This window comes from Phasianus colchicus, chromosome 11, assembly GCF_987193195.1.
Source record: "Phasianus colchicus chromosome 11, bPhaCol1.hap1.1, whole genome shotgun sequence".
NCBI classification, from domain to species: domain Eukaryota; kingdom Metazoa; phylum Chordata; class Aves; order Galliformes; family Phasianidae; genus Phasianus; species Phasianus colchicus.
The window spans coordinates 8,807,675-8,826,235 of record NC_143446.1 but is presented as its reverse complement, the minus strand read 5'-3'; the positions used below and the strand labels follow the sequence as shown (position 1 = coordinate 8,826,235).

At 38.2% G+C, this 18,561-nt stretch overlaps 1 protein-coding gene across 2 annotated transcripts in view; it reads left to right on the top strand.

The window, feature by feature from the left end:
* The window catches only part of ERC2 (ELKS/RAB6-interacting/CAST family member 2), a 429,234-nt gene extending 421,327 nt beyond the window's left edge, over positions 1–7,907 (top strand). For both annotated transcript variants that reach the window (XM_031609751.2, XM_090148181.1), the window contains one exon: positions 7,291–7,907. The gene's annotated coding sequence lies outside the window, so the exon portion shown is untranslated. The remainder of the gene's footprint in view (positions 1–7,290) is intronic.
* The last annotated feature ends 10,654 nt before the right edge of the window (positions 7,908–18,561 follow it).

Here is an 18,561-nt window from a genome sequence, read left to right as displayed (position 1 = left end):
CAGATATACGAGTGCTCAATCAACTGATCTCTTGCTTCATATCCGCAGGTAAATGGGAACAGATCAACGTGTGGGCATTTATTAAACATGGGGCCACAATGCAGCTTTGAAAAGCAAACAGAACTGCAGATCTAGGGGACTGCCAGCATCCTAATCCTAAAGCATGATAGAAACCTTACATCAGTTCCTGAAAAAATGTAATCCTTAGGTGGGTAGGAAGGGGCATTCTCATTTGTGACTCACATCAGGGTTTCTATCTTAAATCTACCCCTTGGTAAAATCCTTAATATCTCCTTACATTAATTTTATTTTTCTTTAGCGTCCATTTCAGAATCTGATTTTCTTTTTAACTCTGAGTTAAACATATATTTTTCTTAAAGAAATGAAGGAAAACAGAAGCAGGGAGCAATTATTTAATTAAGTGGATGCTCATAAGTGAGACTTATCCCAGCTGAGATCTTTGTGGCTTCTTTTTTTTTGGTTTGTTTTCATTTTGCAATGAATTTCTAGCAACAAAGATTTCTCTATCCAGTAAAAAACTTCTCTTTTAAGAAAAAACAGCATCTCAAAGTTTCCTTTTTCATATTAAACAAAACATGCAGCAAGCTGCAATTAAATTTCGGTTAACAAAATGCAAAAATACGTCCAACCTCCATCTGCCAAAAAATAAATAGTTTGAAAATTAGTTTCACATCCCTGACAATGACGACTGTGTTTATGACATATTTCTGGTGCCATATTCTGCTCTGCTATCACTGCCAGCTTGCGCCCAGTATTTAGAAATAAAACAGAAACACATTGAACTTGCTGAACTAGATGTTGCCACACTGCAACTCTAATGGGCTTAGTGACCACAACCTACAGGGGCCAGAATGTGTCAACAGCAAAAGGGCCAACCTCAATCACTGTCTGTGCTTTTACAGAGTTGTTACATGTTTAATTCTTTGCAGCTTAGTTCTCCTGCTGTTTTGGCTGCTCAAAACCAAGGCTCATATATTGCAGCAGCCTTCTCTACCTCATATAATGCCACAAAGGTCCCAGCAGGAGACCTTTCAGTGGAGCAGACAAGCCACAGGCTAGGGCAAACAGGGCATCACAACTTCCTAATAAGATGACTTATTAGATTGGGGGCTTGACACAGCTTTTATTTAACCACTTATTTTCCCAGCCACCAGGAACATGAACTGTCTCTTTTCTTGGAGCACAGCAAGTGGTATGTGGGTTTGCAGCAAGCGCTGCCACATGCATTCAATCCAGTCTATAAGTAAAGGATGATTTCTAATGCCATCTTTACCAGTGTATTAATACATTAATTTTGCTGTTAATGGTAGATTTCCAGCTGTGTGAATTTTTTTATTATATTAAGCTCCGGTTTTCCCACTGCATTGGTCACTGCCTGTTCTGGGTTTCACGTGGGCTTGAGGAGGGCTGGCAGCGAAGGGGTTACATGGCTGAACTCAGGATCAGTTTCCTGCCTGCACTTGCAATGGCCTAAGGCAGTGCCTGCTGTTTGGGAGTTAGAGAGAGTGCCTTGCCTTGTCCCAGGTGGCAGACAGGCAAACCATGTTATTAAGAAGCAGAGATCGCAAAACCTTGATCTTCAAAAAAGGCCCCTAATTAGTCCCTAGCATGAGAATAAATGGCATTCCACATCAGCAAGGATGAAAAAGACTCCTTCAAATTTCATTAAGTAATCTCTGCTATTGACAGTTTTTAGGATCACACTGGGAACTTGTTGTTTCAATCGCTTTGCCCATGAACTCTTCCTTATTTGTCACTTCTGCTTGAGTTGGGGAAAAAAAGTCTTAATGGTCTCATGTGCTTCATGCTAAGGAAGTCATAAATGTCATGACAAAGAGCCCCATGCCCTACACTGCTGCCTCTATGAGTGACTCTTGGGGTTTGCTGGAGTCAGTGGAAATTTTTTGATCATCTTCAATACACTCCAGCTCAGACCTCTAAGAGTACTAGGCAAAAACCATCTGCCACATTTCCCATAACCCTCTTTTCAATTCTGCATGGAAATGACAGATTGAAGAATGTGTCCTAAGTTTTCTCATATTTCTGAAGAGCTCTGATTTGGACTAGACTTGTTTTATGAAAAGGAAAAGTTTATTAAAAAGAAAAATCTGTCTTTCAACTCATATACTTCTTGTCTAATTTTGATTTATAAACATTCCCAGTAGAGATAGCATCCTTGTCCAAATAGTCTCAAGGTTCACAGACTCCATTTCATTTTACTTTATAAATGCACGGTAGTTTTCAAGGACTCTTGGTCTCTAGAGAACTTGGATCCATTGGATTTTATTCATCCCAGTGGTTCATCTGCTTTTATCCCTAACTCAGATTAACAATATGGAAAGTTCATCACGTTCACGCAGTGATTCTGCCACCAGCTGCAGATTCTTCTGAAGTTTACTGTATAATGAATTTAAAACATAAATAGCAACAAATGAGATAAATAATATCTTTGCCAGAACTGGAACAAAGTTCATTTTGTCTTCATAAATAACATCTTATGCTGATGATGCTTGTGAATCTTTTGATATTTTATTTAATTACACCGTTTACAGATCTTTCTTTTGAAATATATTTTACATTCATATTTATCATTGTTGTAAATGAGTATGAAGTGGATAGAAGTGAATGGAAAAATGATTCTACTTTTATAATGTAGCTCAGAAGATATTTTCTAGTCTAAAAAATACACCTCAGGACTGTTGATTCAAAATCAAGAATGGTCGTTACCGGAGATATTTCACGTTATTACAAAAGACAGCCTTTGTATTAGAAATTTGTAAACTGGATTTGAGCTATTTCTTTTGGTACGTGCTTGGTGGGTTTTGAGACACCTTTAGCCCAGGTACAGCTCTGTGTGGCCAGGCAGTGGCAGATCTCCCAGGTAACATTTCCTTAAGTGGAGTTTTTAAGAATGACTAAAATTTGTTCTCCTCCGAGCGGGGTGTTTACTTTTTGTGTTCAGAGTTCTCCAGATAATGTGCAGTGCTGCACTTACCATTTGAATGAGGAAACTTCCTCTAGCATTACTTTACCCTGTGTGCTTTATTGATCTGAGACGTAAGAACTCGCACACCAAAACTTCGGTTATTGTAACTAGTTCTAAACAAGAAGGACTAACATCAGTTTTGACAACAAACAAAACCAGTTTTTGTTCAATCGGTTATGTTTAAAAGATTCCAATTTCAAACCAAACACAACTTGTGGTTATTCTGTCAGATATTTATATAGCCACTGGGGCGCCATAGTTATGCACCGCATACATCATTGTATTTTTAAAATGTACTTAATGAACATTTTTTTCTTTTCTGGTAACTACTTCATTGCCTTAAATGAATGCATTCCAATAGAATTTGTAACAAATGAGCACTTTGTGTTTGCATTAATGCCAAACACGTTTAACAAATTTTTAACAAGGAACACTGGCAAAAAGCCAAACTCCTAGAGGGACACTGAAGGAATGCTATAAATTTAAACTAGATTTTACCTTTTCACTCAGCTCAACAAGTGTCTTAGGTGTCTTTGGTATCTTGGCATTGGAAGTTTTCTGCATAGGCTGGATGCAACTTTACGTCTTAATTATTCCTCTTGCTGGCCCTCCCTGTGGAGGATTTTCACAATGATATGACAGACTTCAGCAGGATACTGCGTTCTTTAGAATGCGAGGGGTGGTTTTTCATTCTTTCCATGAGAATTAGGCCAGGTGCAAGTAGCAAAATACATACTTATTTTGGGGGCTGTAATGACAGAGTTGTTTATATCATACCATTTCATACCTTACATTAAGGGAACTATGTAGGGGAAAGCACTCCAGCAGATCTGTGCTACTCAATATTGTTCCTTGTGCTGAGTTGCAAAGAGCTGGATTGTGATCATGTTAGCAACTGCACTTCAGAGGGGGGAAAACAGCCCAAAGTGCTGATCCACTGGCCCAAACTCTGGGCTTGCACAGAAGCCATGAGCAGATTTTTTTGGCTGAATCAAACATCTGGGAGGATTCTGCAGCTGTTAAGTTATGCCCACGTGATGCATGTCATTGCATACCTTGGGAATCACCTAGTTTGTAATACGTACTGGTATTAAAAGTCCTACAGGTAGCTGCACAAGCTGCATTCTTATTCTTTACTTGTAACTTAATATATTAATTTAATTTTTACTATGTTATTTCATTTTTAATCAAATGCAGGAACTGGAAAAAAATAATGCTTAGCACTCTTCCAAGATGGTTAAGGCACATTAAAAACATAAAGCCTTGCAAATTCCTTGAGGAGCCTGATGTTATCCCTGTGCTATAGCAAAGAGCAAGTTAAGCACAGAAGAATGATGTGGCTTTTTCCTTAGTCACACAATAAGCTAATGGCAAGGGACTGAATTCAGCTTCGTGCCTTGCCAGGACTTTGTCTTAGTTAATTGTGTCATTCTTTTGATGGGTTTGGGCAAGCAAAAATAAAAATTGAGAATGCTTTTTTTTTTTTTTAATTCGTGTCATTTCGATTTTGTTGTTGCAAGAGGCACAGCCGAGTTCTAGGGGTTACTTGAGAAAGACTTCATGAGTTATAGCCTTGTTTGTGCATTACTACTTTTTAGTCTAGTTACTTGTTTCCAGAAAATGAAATAATTTCACATCATTTGTTAGTACTCTGATTGTAGTAATGATAAATCACTCCAGGGACGGAAACAGAGGAATTCATCCTGACAGCTTTTTAAAAGATGTCACATTATAATGCAGATGTCTTGTTATAACTTAGGGAGCAGAAATAGCCCTAACAGGTTTTCATTAATGATATCCTTCTCTGCTAACATTTGGTCAGATACCAATTCCCTACAATAAACTGGCTATTCCCCCTCTTTCTGACTCACTAATTACCATATCAGTTGTTGGCCTTTTATGTAGGTACCATGTGTAACAGGTTAGGAGAGGGCAATTTAAGCCTATGTGAATGGGTATCTGTTTTTGTATCTGGGTGCTTGTTGCAAACATTTGGAAAGCATATGGAGCATAATGGACATTAACCCAGATGTCAAAAATAGCCTGCATTTTACTACTGTTATTAAACAGTTTCCCCTTTAACCCCTTTGTGTTTACCCACCCTCTCCCAGCTTGTTTCTGCAAATCACTGCTGAGAGGAAAGGATTGGAGGTAAAAAGTAGTAATCAGGCAGGTGTCTTTATCCAAAGGAAAAACAATCTGAACAAATATTTGTGGGCTACTACATTTTTATATCTTCACATCCTTCTGCTGTTTTTTTGACTGGTATCTAATGGACCATCAGAGGTGCCAAACTCATAAGACACTGATTTCAGCTGCAGCACTCCTGAATCTCAGGTCTAATATACATTACCAAATTTTACATCCATTTTAGAGGTTCAGTGACCTATCCCAAGTATGGCATTGAGGAAACAAATATAAATTTAATTTACTCAACCTCAGTTGGTATTTGACAGCAATATCCTTTTATATATTTATTTGACTTACTTGAGAAATACTTTGCATTTCCTACCTGTGGTGAGCCAGTTTTTTGTTACACTCCCAATACGTGTATGGTTTCCTGATGAATGAGTGGGTTGATTAAGTGGGTGGGGCTTATGTGGGAGTTTCATTCTGTACTAAAACAACTATGAAAATTTGGGGAGCAAGCTGAAGAGAGATTGTGTTTTGTGATTGGCTGCTGCTCCTCGGATTGGACTCTTTATTCTGGCTTCTTTTTGAGCGTGTGAATGAGTGTTAATTGCAAAGGAACTTCAGCTTGTAAAATATCAAGTATATTGGAAATCTGCTGTGATTATATTGTAGAGAACCTGTTAAAAAATAGACGTGTCTGTGCTAAGGTTTCTGGAATGTACTCTCTTTGTTAATTTATATGGCTGCTTCCTATGCCTATATATCTCTTTGAATGATGATTAAGATATACTCAGCACACAAAAGAATGGGAGCTATGCACAGTTCATGAAACGTCACGCATGCTCTGACTTACAGTTTTCATAAAAAGTTCACAAAGATTTTATGTGCCAGAACTAGTAACATGATCTACTTTAGGAACTCCCTGGCTTTCCAGCTCTGCAGAAGTCATTTTTTCTTCATTCACAGGCCAGACCCAAAGTCTGTTAAAATCAATGGGAATCTTTCCACATTTCAGTGGGCTTTGGATTAGTCCCGAAGTGTTTTAACCAGAAGAATTGTACCAACTTCCCACTGGAGAAGTAAAACTATTCATCTAAGTTTGTGTTAGATAAACCATTATATGTGGTTGCCATAGAGGGAAAAACTTAAAAACAGAGACTGAAAGTGATTTGTGAGTTTATTAGTCTGCATTCTATACAAAGTGTTGCACTTTACTCATAGCGTAATTACTGTGCTAAATATTAGCTTCTAGAATTTAAAGAAGCATTTTAGTAAAAAAGTTCTACTAGAAAACACAACACTTTCTCTGCTGCTGCATGCAGAAGTGTAAAAAATCAGCAGCTGTTTCTTTTTTATAAAAACGGATGTTTTGGAAACTCTTTGCTTACATAAATGCAAGCTTAGCAGCAGAGAGTCCCATACATAATGCATTTCCACTTCTCTAGGAACAAAGTCAGTGGATAAAAGAACAACTGCCCTGCAGTGGAATCATTTAATTCCTCCCACTCATCTGAGATACAGATACTGTGAATAAGACTAATTCACTGCCCTTGTTAAGGAATACTGTGCTGTCTGCTGGTGTAACAATACAAATCATTCAGGCCTCATGCCACAGTCACTTCCAATCAGACAGAGCCTCTTCCAAGCCCATAAGCAGCAGAAGACACTTTTCCACTGACTGACTCAGGCTTGCACCATTCCCTTTAGCATTCCCCTAGATTTCACAGTGCCAGCCGTGGAGAACAGCCGACACTGACTGCATGGCAGAAATAAATGGACAATTCCTTTGGTTTCCAAATGAAACATTTAGGTTTACTAATAACAGTTCCACTTCGAAGCTGCTGCGCCTGTATAGAAGACCAGAGAACTCCTCATTTGCAGAATCACAAACACAACAGAATTTCATATATTTGGAATTTAAAATCTTTCCCATTTAGGGGAAATTTTGTCATACAAATCATCTGTGGAAAAGATTGCCACCCTTTAAGTGTATCAAGTGGGTTCAAATCAAATTAAATCCTCACTTAATACTTAGTGCCTAGAAAAGCAATACACCTACTGATGTTGATGAAAAGCTTGTTCAGATGAGAACTAGAATGTTGTTGCTTGAAATGTGTTATTAATTGGAGTATTTTGTTCCCTTGTTACAGTTGTCAGAGGAACTAGTGAAAGAGGAAGAAAAAATGTAGCACTGGAAAGTTACGATGATAATCTATTGCATTGGATCTCCAAACATGACCATGATATCCTGGAGAAGATCACAGATGCAGAAAATGAATGCTAAGGTTGATATCGAATGAAATGCTGCATTAATTGGCATCTTCTCCATTATTTCTTGTAGTCTGCTGTGAAATTAGATACTTTGTAAAACAATGAAGGAGACTCAAGCAGAAATTACAAGAGCTTTATTTCTATCTTTAATGGGTCTTGCAAGTTATTGTTTTCACAAACAAACCAAGTGTTCAAATATTGTTTAATGAAGTTCATTTAATCAGGTTATGTAACTCTTTTTTGGTAAATTGATATTGATTTTAATAAGTAATTCAGATGTAGGTAATTTAGGTATGGTATCTGCATTTGCTGATTTTACCTAGACTATTCTAAAACTTCTATTGCACTAGATTATCAAAGAGGTATTAGTAAAATGTTATATAAAGGGTGTTGGCATTAATCTTAACCCCAATTAGATGTGGGCTTTTCAAAAAAATCAAAACCAAGCCTTTACCCTCCTCTGTTTTCTTATATCTACTGATAATTATAATTAAAAAACAACAACGACAACAAACCAAAATGAAAACAAAGAAACAAGAAGAAAAAAAAAAAAAAACAGCAACAAAAAAAGAATGAAAAAAATCACATTGATAGTATAACCGGTATTAAGCTCTGGGCCAGGTTGGAAATGAAATCAATTTTTGGTACTTATAACTGATGGCAAAGATTAACTCTATGAAAATATGGTGTGTGTCTCTGACAATGCATAGGACATCTAATTTGATCATAAATATACAATTATAAACAAGGTGTATCTATTCCTGGATGGTAAAAGCTTGAGGCGTATATAAATACATGTGTTTGTATATATATGGACTATATGGACATATACACAAGGATGTATCAACCTTTTACCATCCAAATGCATACAGATCTTCAACAATGAAAGCTGGGACTCTTAAAAAAAATAAAAATAAAGTAAGATTGCTGTGAATACAGTATATGCACTAGGTCTCCTGTAAATGAGGAACTGTTTGTTATCATTTTCTGCATTGAAAAACAGGCTCCAACATGGATCCCAATGACTTTTAGATGTTAAAGGAGAAAATAACAATGAACAAGCAGCCCATAGAGGCTGTCTGAATCACCAAAATATGTCCAGTGAAATAAATTCAAAGCACATGCAAGGAAAAATAGAAATGTGAAGTCATTACATTCAGTGAGAGAATATTAACTGATAGATAAACGTCTACCACTTCTCGAGGAGAGGATCCTTGGGACTCCATGAGCATTTTTGGTCATGTAGTCTGGCAAACCTACAAATGTTTGGCTGTTTTATTGGGGCATCTTTTTTGTCCATGGGAGAAATGCTTCCATGGTAATGGGAGTGGGAATAGAATATCTACATTTTTAAAGGACAAACAATAAATTTAAGCATGGGTGGCCTTAATCCTTAGTAGTTTTTCTTTGCTGCTGTAAAAAAGAAAAATCTAAGTGGATACTCCTAAAGTCTTGCACTGAATTTAGAAAAAAATATTTTTTGAACCTGTGGTGCAATTAACCCTAAACATCCTACATGAGCCATACATGTAGCCCTCTGAAGTGATTGTCTAGAGATGATATTTTATTTATTTGTACCATAATTCATGGTGCAGTCAAAGAGCAGTTTATTTGAGCAGGAGTCCTGCTGGATGCTACTGTTTTCCATAGATAGAAAATGTATAGAATTAGTATAGAATAGATAATCCAAATTTCATTCATGTTTAAAAAGTTTGTCCTTTAACTATCAATGGCATTTTAGATCTTTGTTTTGAAACAGCAAAGCTTTTGGGAGTATATTTAGCACATATGACAAATGTTGCACTTGGAAACTCAGACAACAAAGCTTAGTTTCTTGTGACAAATTTGTTGTCACAGTAGGGGACAATCGTCTGTGTCTCTTACAATCAGGTCTTAACCTTAACTCTGCAACTGAATACTTGAAGTAGGAAATAAACTAGGGGGAAATAGGGTCAGATGCAAAGCTGTATAGTTAGATATTTATATGTATGTGCCAATTTTGTCACAGGTATTACTTTAGGGGCATTTTTGCTCCATTCATGTTGGTAAGAGTATTGATCTAAACTTTTATCAGGGCCTACAGTTTAGCCCTAAGGAGGAAAACTCTGTCTAACATTGCTTCTTTCTTTATCTTTCCTTTTCTTTTCTTTTTTTTTTTTTCATTTCATGTGATACTCTACGATGTTTGCAGAAAATCTTTTCATATACTAAAATAGAATCTCGGGGTTTACAATAAACACTGTGATGTTGGGAAAATATTTTATTTGAGCAATGTTTGGTAGTTTTTTTCCCCCTTGAAGTGTAAAGAAGCAAACCAACTTTTGGTTAACACTTAAGATGATGATTATTATTTTAATGTGAGATCAGTCTTGTATTGCACATTCTTTCTTTCATTTAAATGTACAGTATGAATTTTGTATTTAATGAATTTTGTGTATCCAGTATGCACGTACCTGCACATTGACTTTCATTTGAAAGTGAGTTTCAATTTACTTTTTAAACAGTGTTTATGAAAAGACCTCAGATGTGTTGACACAAACTATATCTGCAGTGTTTTTTTCTTTTTTTTTTCTGTGTGTAGGGTGACGTTTGAATGTGATGTTCTGCAGCAATGGGTCAGTATTCCCTAATAACCTTAGATCCTCATTTGATAGTGCTTCTTGTAATACTTTTTTCAAGTGAGTGGCATGTTCTGGATTGTGATATTGATATGTGGTTAAGGATATCGATATGAAACTAAGGAATTCCTAGAAATTAACAGTGGGCATGTATTAGACAGTCATTGTAATTTAATGTCTAGTAGAAGTGTAAAGTACCAAGGTATTTAGAGTTCATAACATTGTTATCATGTGTATGGGAAGTATTTAGTGTTGATCATCTTGTTTATATTCATCAAATAAACTTTGTTTCTTTCTGAAATCAGTGTTGTGTCATTAAAACTACGTTTAATGACTCTACGAAAATGTGTGAGAGATGTTTTCCACATGGTAAATCTATCACACTCCTTATTTCTCTAATTGCTACCATTCAAAGTAATTTATCTTCCTGTTGTTACTATCACATAAACTGTTTAAGAAAGCATAACAAGGAAAATGTCTCCTAGGCCCTGCTCCCAGAAATGCTTACCAGCAACTTTACTGAAGTGAGTAACCATTTTCCGGACTGGGCTCTTAGTGAGCAATATGCTTTTGAGTGGGTTTCTAAAACATAATATTCTTGTGTGACCCTCTGTAATTGCATAGAAAATTACATTTTGTTTATGTACTTTACTGACCAAAAGCCGTAAGGTGTGAAATTCTCTGCACAGTCAGCTCCTTTTTCAGCTGCCTGGTAAGTGGTTCCCCGTTTCCATTATGTTCACTTTTTTTAGAAAAGGAACTTTTGTTGAGCAGGAATTTCTTACCTCATAGAACTCCCCGGGCCAGCTCAGGGCACACACAGCAGGAGAATAAAAGGTAACTAAGTATGCATTTTACTTAGGTTATTTAAAAACACAGTCTCTTAGTTTTAAGCTCTGTTTCTTTGCCTATAAATTAGTTTTCTTGGTAAGAGAGTGCTATACACTAACATAGGGTATTAAGTTTCACTTTAAACTACAGCTAAATAGACATTTTTCATGCATTTTTCTTACGCCTGCTTAATTTTGAGATGTAATGCTATAAATGAGTAGCAGTCGCTTCTATCTCCTTTCTAGACCTGCTGCAGTTTTTCAGGACTGTCTTATTCTGTGTTCAGACAGTGCTGATACCAGGGCTCTCATCCCGCTCCGCTGGAAGCACACCGGTGCAGCAGATCCTTCCTGCACTGAGGGCAGCTCCTCCTTGTGCCCAGAGGACACAGTAAGTGCCCATGCATCATATGAGGCCGTACAGGAGGAAGACAGAGAGAGCTCTCGGTGCCTGTTTTCTGAAAAGCTGTTGTCAGCAAGGAGTGTCCTTCCTCTTCAGAAGAACTCTGTGGGCCGCTGGAGGAGGCAGGACCCTGTGGTGAGGCAGCTCCTTGGATCACAAATCTGGCGTTTGGTTGCACACCTCAGACTGAAGTTTGAGTTCATACAGTCAAGGGCTCCTCCAGCCCTCCTGGAGCGAGCCTGGGTAAGAGTCAGCCTCTTCTGAGCTTGAGGTTTCCTCGTAAGAGAGCCTGTTTGTTCTGTCCAGACTTAGACCAAAGTAGCTTGAGGTCTGAGTGAGCAAACATACAAGCAATGAGGGACATTCAGGGGATGAAGCTGAGTGTTGGTTTGTACTTCAAGCCAAGATGGCTGTTCAGACACACTCTGAGAGTGCCAAACAGCTCTGTGCCAGCATCAACCAGATAAAGGCAGCTCAACACCTCCTGCATCTCCCACGTATTCCCACTCTGCTCCAGGCCCAGCATTGGATCCTGAAACAACTGCACTAATTATGCATGCTGAGCAGAAACTCATCAGAAAGAGCAAACAGGGTCAAAGAGCAATGTGACTGTATTTCACCTGTTGACATTGCTTCTCTAAAACATGAAACTTTCAATAACTGATGTATTAAATCATTCTAAATGAAGCCAAGTCAGCTCTAACTAAGCAATAGATTTCCCATTATGAAGTCAGTGGGAGCCCCGCACATTGCCAGGGCAGGATTTTCCCCATATATGACAAAGACAGCTGACGTGGGGGCTGCTGTGTACACTTTCCTCCTGTAAGATTACAATGATGTTATTTTGTTCTCCTAACTTTTCAGACAAGATGTCTCTTCTTCCAAAGCATGTTTTCAAACGGGAGGCAACCTCTGCCTTCGCAAGGAACAGCCTTCACTGCACACTTCAGGTTTCGTGCAGCCCGGAGGCACTGGTGCAGGAGCAGCTCTGCTGAGAAGCGCACCTTTGATGAGCACAATTACAGAATTAAGGACTTACTTTGTTTGGTTTTGCATTCCATCCACTTCTTAATCTTCAAAATGACTCTGCCTTCAGAATAACGATGTTCTACAACCAGATTCCTACCGGTGTAGGGGAAAGGAGGCAAAACATCAGTGCATCCTTACGACAACATGTATCACTTTGAAATGCACACTTGATTGCGCGTCACAGATTGCTAAACCATATATTCCCATGTAGCTGCAAATCTCAGGACAAATCCAAGAACTTTGAACTTGACCAGTTTCAAGTGGAGGCGACTGTCCAACTTTAGAAAGGCCGTGCTTTGGGTACTCACCCAAGAGAAGCCAGGAGACAGCAGATGTTCTGGCAACTGCTGGCTGCCTTGCGCTCAGGGAGTCGGGCTGGAGGAGAGCAGCCAGCTCCCTCCAGATGGAGCAGACAGCAGAGAGGCGAGTGGGAGGCTGTGAGGAAGTTAGATAGCTCCAGATAGTGAAGGACTGATGATGTGTGGCTCCACATCACCTAACCGACTTTCGAAAGGCTGCACAAGAGAAATAACCACCAGTCTGCAGTTAACCTGAGCTCAGGGAAAAGTCTTCTTGTCGTGGGAAAATCTATAGGAAGGAAATATCTTTGAGAATGCATGATAATGCAGCATGATAACTATTTTTTATTTGAATGTATTTTGGGCAAATGCATTCCTTGTAAATGAGTTATCCAGGCCTTGCCAAATATGCAGCAGAACAGTTATTATAGCAAATTACACCATGATCTAAACACCTCTGTTTTGGCTCTTAGTGGACTTATTTTGCAATAAGGCTTTATTATTAATAATATTAATATTATTGTCTAATATTTTTGTATTTGCTGCTTTGGTTACCATAGAAATAAATAATATTGTGAACAACAACATGCATACGAGAAAATTTCACAAGAACACCCTAGTTAATGAAGACCTAGATGTCTGGTAATTCCTAACATAGTTCTCAAGTCTATTGATTTGTGTCCTCATATGCATTTTATTATGAGCTTTATATTTCATTTTAAATTTCTAAAAATAAAGAAAAACAGCTGAAGAACATTCTTTTAAATGGCCAGATTTTGGTTAGAGGTTAAAACAGGCCAAAAGAGAACACAGATCTGCCCTGGAGCTCTTACAGTTGTTCTGTTTTGTTTAAATAAAAAAATCCCTATTGCAATCCACTAAAGGTCACAGAAGTGCAGTCATTACGGACCAGCCATATTCCTCGTGCATAGCTCTCCTGCCCTCTGAACCTTCTCTACTCTGAGACCAATCGAAAGTGTGAAGGATTGTTGTCAGCCATGATAAGGGTGTCCATTAAGGAACTAGCCCAAAGTTTACTGAAGTGAACTGGAAGACTATTGACTTACAGTGGGTTTCTGATTGTACCCCATTTCCTTCTCTCTGGAGCATATGCGTATGTTTATAGGAGCATGGGGCCAAACCATTTCCTCTATCTATCAAAATTTGAGCTAAATGTAATTCAGATGAACCAACTGCCTGACTTTTTGAATGCTTTGTGATAAGAAAATAGATCTTAGGTTTCATTGCAGAAGTTCATTTACAATCTATTTTGTTTATAGTTGTCCTGACTGTGTTTCTAGGTCAGCACTCTACCTACTCTTAACACAGACTCTCATTATAGTGTCTCTACTTTATGTTCACTTATCTCATGGTATTTGTTACAATTGAATAAGTATCTTTCAGTCTGCAGGATAGTTTGCTATTGCTACAGATAAATTTGCTATTGCCTCAGGGAGTAAAATGAATTATATCTGAGTCTGTTTTCTAAAACAAAGCAACTTTTGACCGACCTTTCAGTTGGGGTTACTAAAGGAAAAAGAAGAGGGAAAACATATTGACAGGCTCCCAGAGCAGCTGTCCAGGTAGCTAGTTTCTAGAGGATTTGTTCCAATTCTGATTCCACTCACCATGTCAGCGTTATTCTCACTGGAGTTAAAGAACCAGTCTCCATATCTGAAGGCTGAAGGTTGTAAATCTCCCTTGTGAATGTTGCCTATGACAGGGAAGGAAAGACCTGCATAATTACCACTTGTACTTCCTCAGCGAACATGAGCTCAAGTCTGAAGCAAGGAGTTGGGTCAATAAAACATCAAGGTCTGAAAACTACAGGAAAAGACCTGTCCAGCTCGTATGATAAGGAACTTGTTCTTGGTTACGAAAACAAGAATATTCTGGTGGAAGCCTCTTCATCAGACCTTTGCATTATGCAGGTATTCTTAAGTCTTCTTTCAGATTACCAGCAGTTAGTGCAGTTTACAGCTAAATTAACCAAAATACCTCACAATCTTCCTTCCTCTGTGAAGAATATTGCAATCAACATAGTTACCCTGCTAAAATACAGAGAATGTTTAGTGATGTGACCAGTGTCTTTGAAACAGTTCAGGAATATAAAAGCAGAGAGCAGTCACACCCTGTTTCCAAGCGATGCTGCTGAAGTCAGAAGGAATTCCTCACAAAATATCATTCTTTGTGTATGAATGAGGGATATCAGTGCCTGGTATTTTTTAGCTATAACCAGCCAGATAACTTTAAGAAAAAGAATGCAATTACTCACGTGAGTAAAATTTGAACAGGACTTAGGTCCTGAAATCAATTAGAAATCCTTTTTGGGTTAACGTGACCACTCACAATCATAACTACACCTCTTCTAGTCCTTGTCCACCTCTGTTCTTTACATATATCCTCTCAAGGAATTATTTTGTTAGCATTTTGCTGCTACTCTGTCTGTTATTCTCCATTGCAGTCATAGGAGCATGCAGGTCTGATTTTTTGACTTTTCTGCAGTGCTTTTCACATTTTGAGCTTTACATTCCCTCATGCAGAAGTGCCCTATGCAGTCTTTAAAAACTTTTTTGAAGGAATCCATGATTCTTCAGCTGCTTTGCCATCTTCTCCAGAGGTGTGCTGAGGACTTCACACAACACAACAGGAGGCACATCAGGTGAGAACGTCTGAAATTAAACATGTTTCAGGTGTGGATTATCTTGATGGGATGGGTCCTGTGCTGCTCAGCACTGTGTGATGATGCTCTCCTTCCAATGCTTGCTGTGTTATTATTCGAAAATAATCAGCATCCTGGAGAATGGAGGCTGAAAGACAAAAAACCTCGTGACATTTTCCTAACAGCTTTAGGTTGCCATCATGAGTGTCCCAGAGAATTGTGCAAATCAGGCATTTTAAAATAGGTTCTTTAGAAGTGATGGTGCTTAAGAGCTCACTTTCCTGTTTAGTTTGGCTCAATAATTATTTTTCCCCCTCACTTTCAAATTCTATGTAAAAATTGCAAGATGTTTGGCCCTGCATGTTTGTTAAACTCTGGGTGATGAGGGAAAAATTGGAAAGAAAAGGCATTTTCTGAAGGTGATCTGTTGGACCTTGACACCACGGCCACTTCTGAGAAGCCTTTTGATTACTAAGTGACAAAGACAGTAAACTGCAGCCTGAAAATAGAGCAAATGAGATGTTTGAATTGAGTAATTCATAGGAAAAGAATGGTGCCCTGGTGAGTAATAGCCTAGTACTTTCATGAAGGTCAAGCACCAGGGGAATGGGACAACTTTATAAAATCAGATGGTTGTATTTTGTGATTTTGTTTCTTGTCTGCTTATCCAGAGCATTTGAAAGCTGCTTCCTTAAGCCGTGTTATAAACAAACCAGCATTGAAGAGATGGTAGTTTTGATGTTACACACCTCCCCCTTGCACTACAGGAATTAAGATGAAAAGGACGCTTCCCTCTAGTGCCGCATCGAAGTACAGTTCTGTAATTATGCTACACAGACAAGTTTACCAATTCTTACTATATACTGGACCTCAACGTAAAATGAATAACAGATTTTTAGGAAGAGCTTTTTAACAAGTATTTTAAAAATCTGATTTCACTTCGAGTTAGCTTTCAAAATCCAGTCCAGATATATGTAAAGAATATAAAATGTAAATATATTTTCTAAAGTAGTACAGCATGTGAAATTTATGAATTGTTACATGCTTTGCTAATACAGCTGAGTGAAGCTTAGTCTCAGATCAGATAGAATCTTTTAGATAAATCATTTATGACTAGATGACTTCTTATCCAAAAGTCAAATATGTGATCATTTACAGAGGTCACTGGCTATATTCTGCTCTGTGTTCCATAATCAGTTGAAATAAACCCCAGGAGTTTCTCCTGATTGTATAGTCACAGGGTCACAGTATAATAAAATGCTGCTCAAGTTGTATTTCAGACAAGGAATGCTCCCCCCAGAACTATTCTAGTCTTAGGGACAGGACTGTCAACATCCAATCCACTACAAATGGCAAGTATTAAGTCCAATATATTGAAGAGAATTACTCTACATACTGAGTGGTAAAAAGCCCTGCTGCATCACACATTTAACTATTTAAGTGACTTTTAAAATAGATATTCTATACTCCTTTTTTTTTTTCCTATTTAGGGAATCATGTTGGGATTTGTAACTAATGCACCTTTTTGAGAAAGGGGAGAAGTACTGAAAAACTTGGGAGTATTTTTCTAAGGAACACAAATTGGTGTTCTGGGATAGGGAAGAAATGCTATTAGTTTCCATGGAAATAAATTGAGCATATTTCTATGAAACTCTCATGGTATCCTACTTATGATAATACAATGCTCACACGAGTATTGTCAAAAAAAAAAAAAAAAAAAAAAAAGTCACAGGATGATGGAATTGCATGGAAATGCACTTCTGCTTGAAAAGTAGATAGAGTATTAGCCTCTGGCATTTCTGTCATTCCATGGAAACACATGTGGCTGGTCAGGAAAGCACAATAAATGTTCTGCATAAAGCCCTGCAGAAATGAATGAGATTCTGTTTTCCTACAGATTTCACTTCAAGCCGCAGGTCAGTACCTCCACCTCTGCACTGGTAAGCTACTCACTGATTCAGACATTCTAGAAGGAAGTGGTTTATGAAGACATTAGCACAACAGCTGCTTAAATAAAGAAAAGTTGCTCAACTGGCAACCCGTAATAAAACCAATTAGATAAACTAAAGTGTGATGACTATTACTGTGCAATTAAGTGGCTACTTCTGTAGCCATTCCTTTGCTTGTCTGCTTTGTTAAAAGTGATATCATAGAGTCACCACAGTGCTTTGAATTATAGGTTATTCCAGCCTGCTTGAATGGAAGAAATGCTGTGACCAGGAAAGATGCCAATGAGTCAGGGCTGGGCAATTGCTACAGCTGTTCAAAGAAGCACACTGGGCAGTAATGAATACCTGTCATGCTCTCCCAGAAGCAAAAATACAGCTATTTGACAAAAAGGCTGACAGTGTTCTGTAACATTATAAAGAACAGAAGACCAACTCCAATGGCATGATAAACTGCTTGGATGCTTTTTCTCTGCCTTTAAATGAAGAATGAGAACAAAAGGCATACATGTACACCCAAATGCAGGTAGGCTGGAGAGCAGCAGAGCTCTCACTGCATCAGCCCTCATCCGCTTCATTGGCAGGCCTGCCCAAAGCATGGCATGCTTACAACCATCACAGTCCTTGCTTCTTTCAAAGTTACACCATGAGCATTTTTTGTCAGGTCACTCCTCAGAAGGTGACAGTCTTTAGGCTCTTAAACAGAAGAACAGAATGAAAGGAAGTCAATGAAAAATGAACTTCCAACTCTTCAAGCCTCGATTAGTGTTTTTAGCAGGGGAAGCACCTGCCCTAAGTGCCGTGTCTACACTCATTGACCCTGTACAGAGTCTCAACGCCCATGGGAGCACTCAGCCTGGTCCCATGGCTGCACTGTCGGTGTAACCTTGTGTTAGTCACTGTGGGCAAACATTCACACCATCAGTGCTGTTGCCAAAAGCTTTCACAGTTTCTGTTTAAACTGAGGAAAACAATGTAGGTCTGAAATGAGACCTTAATCATTCCATGAAAAAGTAGAGACAGGAATACCACCAGGGGAAGTCAGAAAGTGCCTAATTAAATAGTGAAAATGAAAAGTTCAAAGTTAATCTAGACCTTAAATATCTCCTTAAAATGAGTTGTTACAGAATATTATTACAAATAACTGGTAAAAATCAGTTCACAGCCTATTGTGGAGTATTTAGAAAGATAGGGAAAGATAGGGTTAAATTTATCAGATGCGTTGCTCAGGGTGCATAGACTGATAGCTATGCTCAGGATTGTATTGGCTTTAAGCAGTCAGAGGCAAATATACATTGGCTTAGCTGTTATGACATGTCTTTAGTTCTAAGGAAATGATGAATTATCTAAGCAGTCTTTAAGA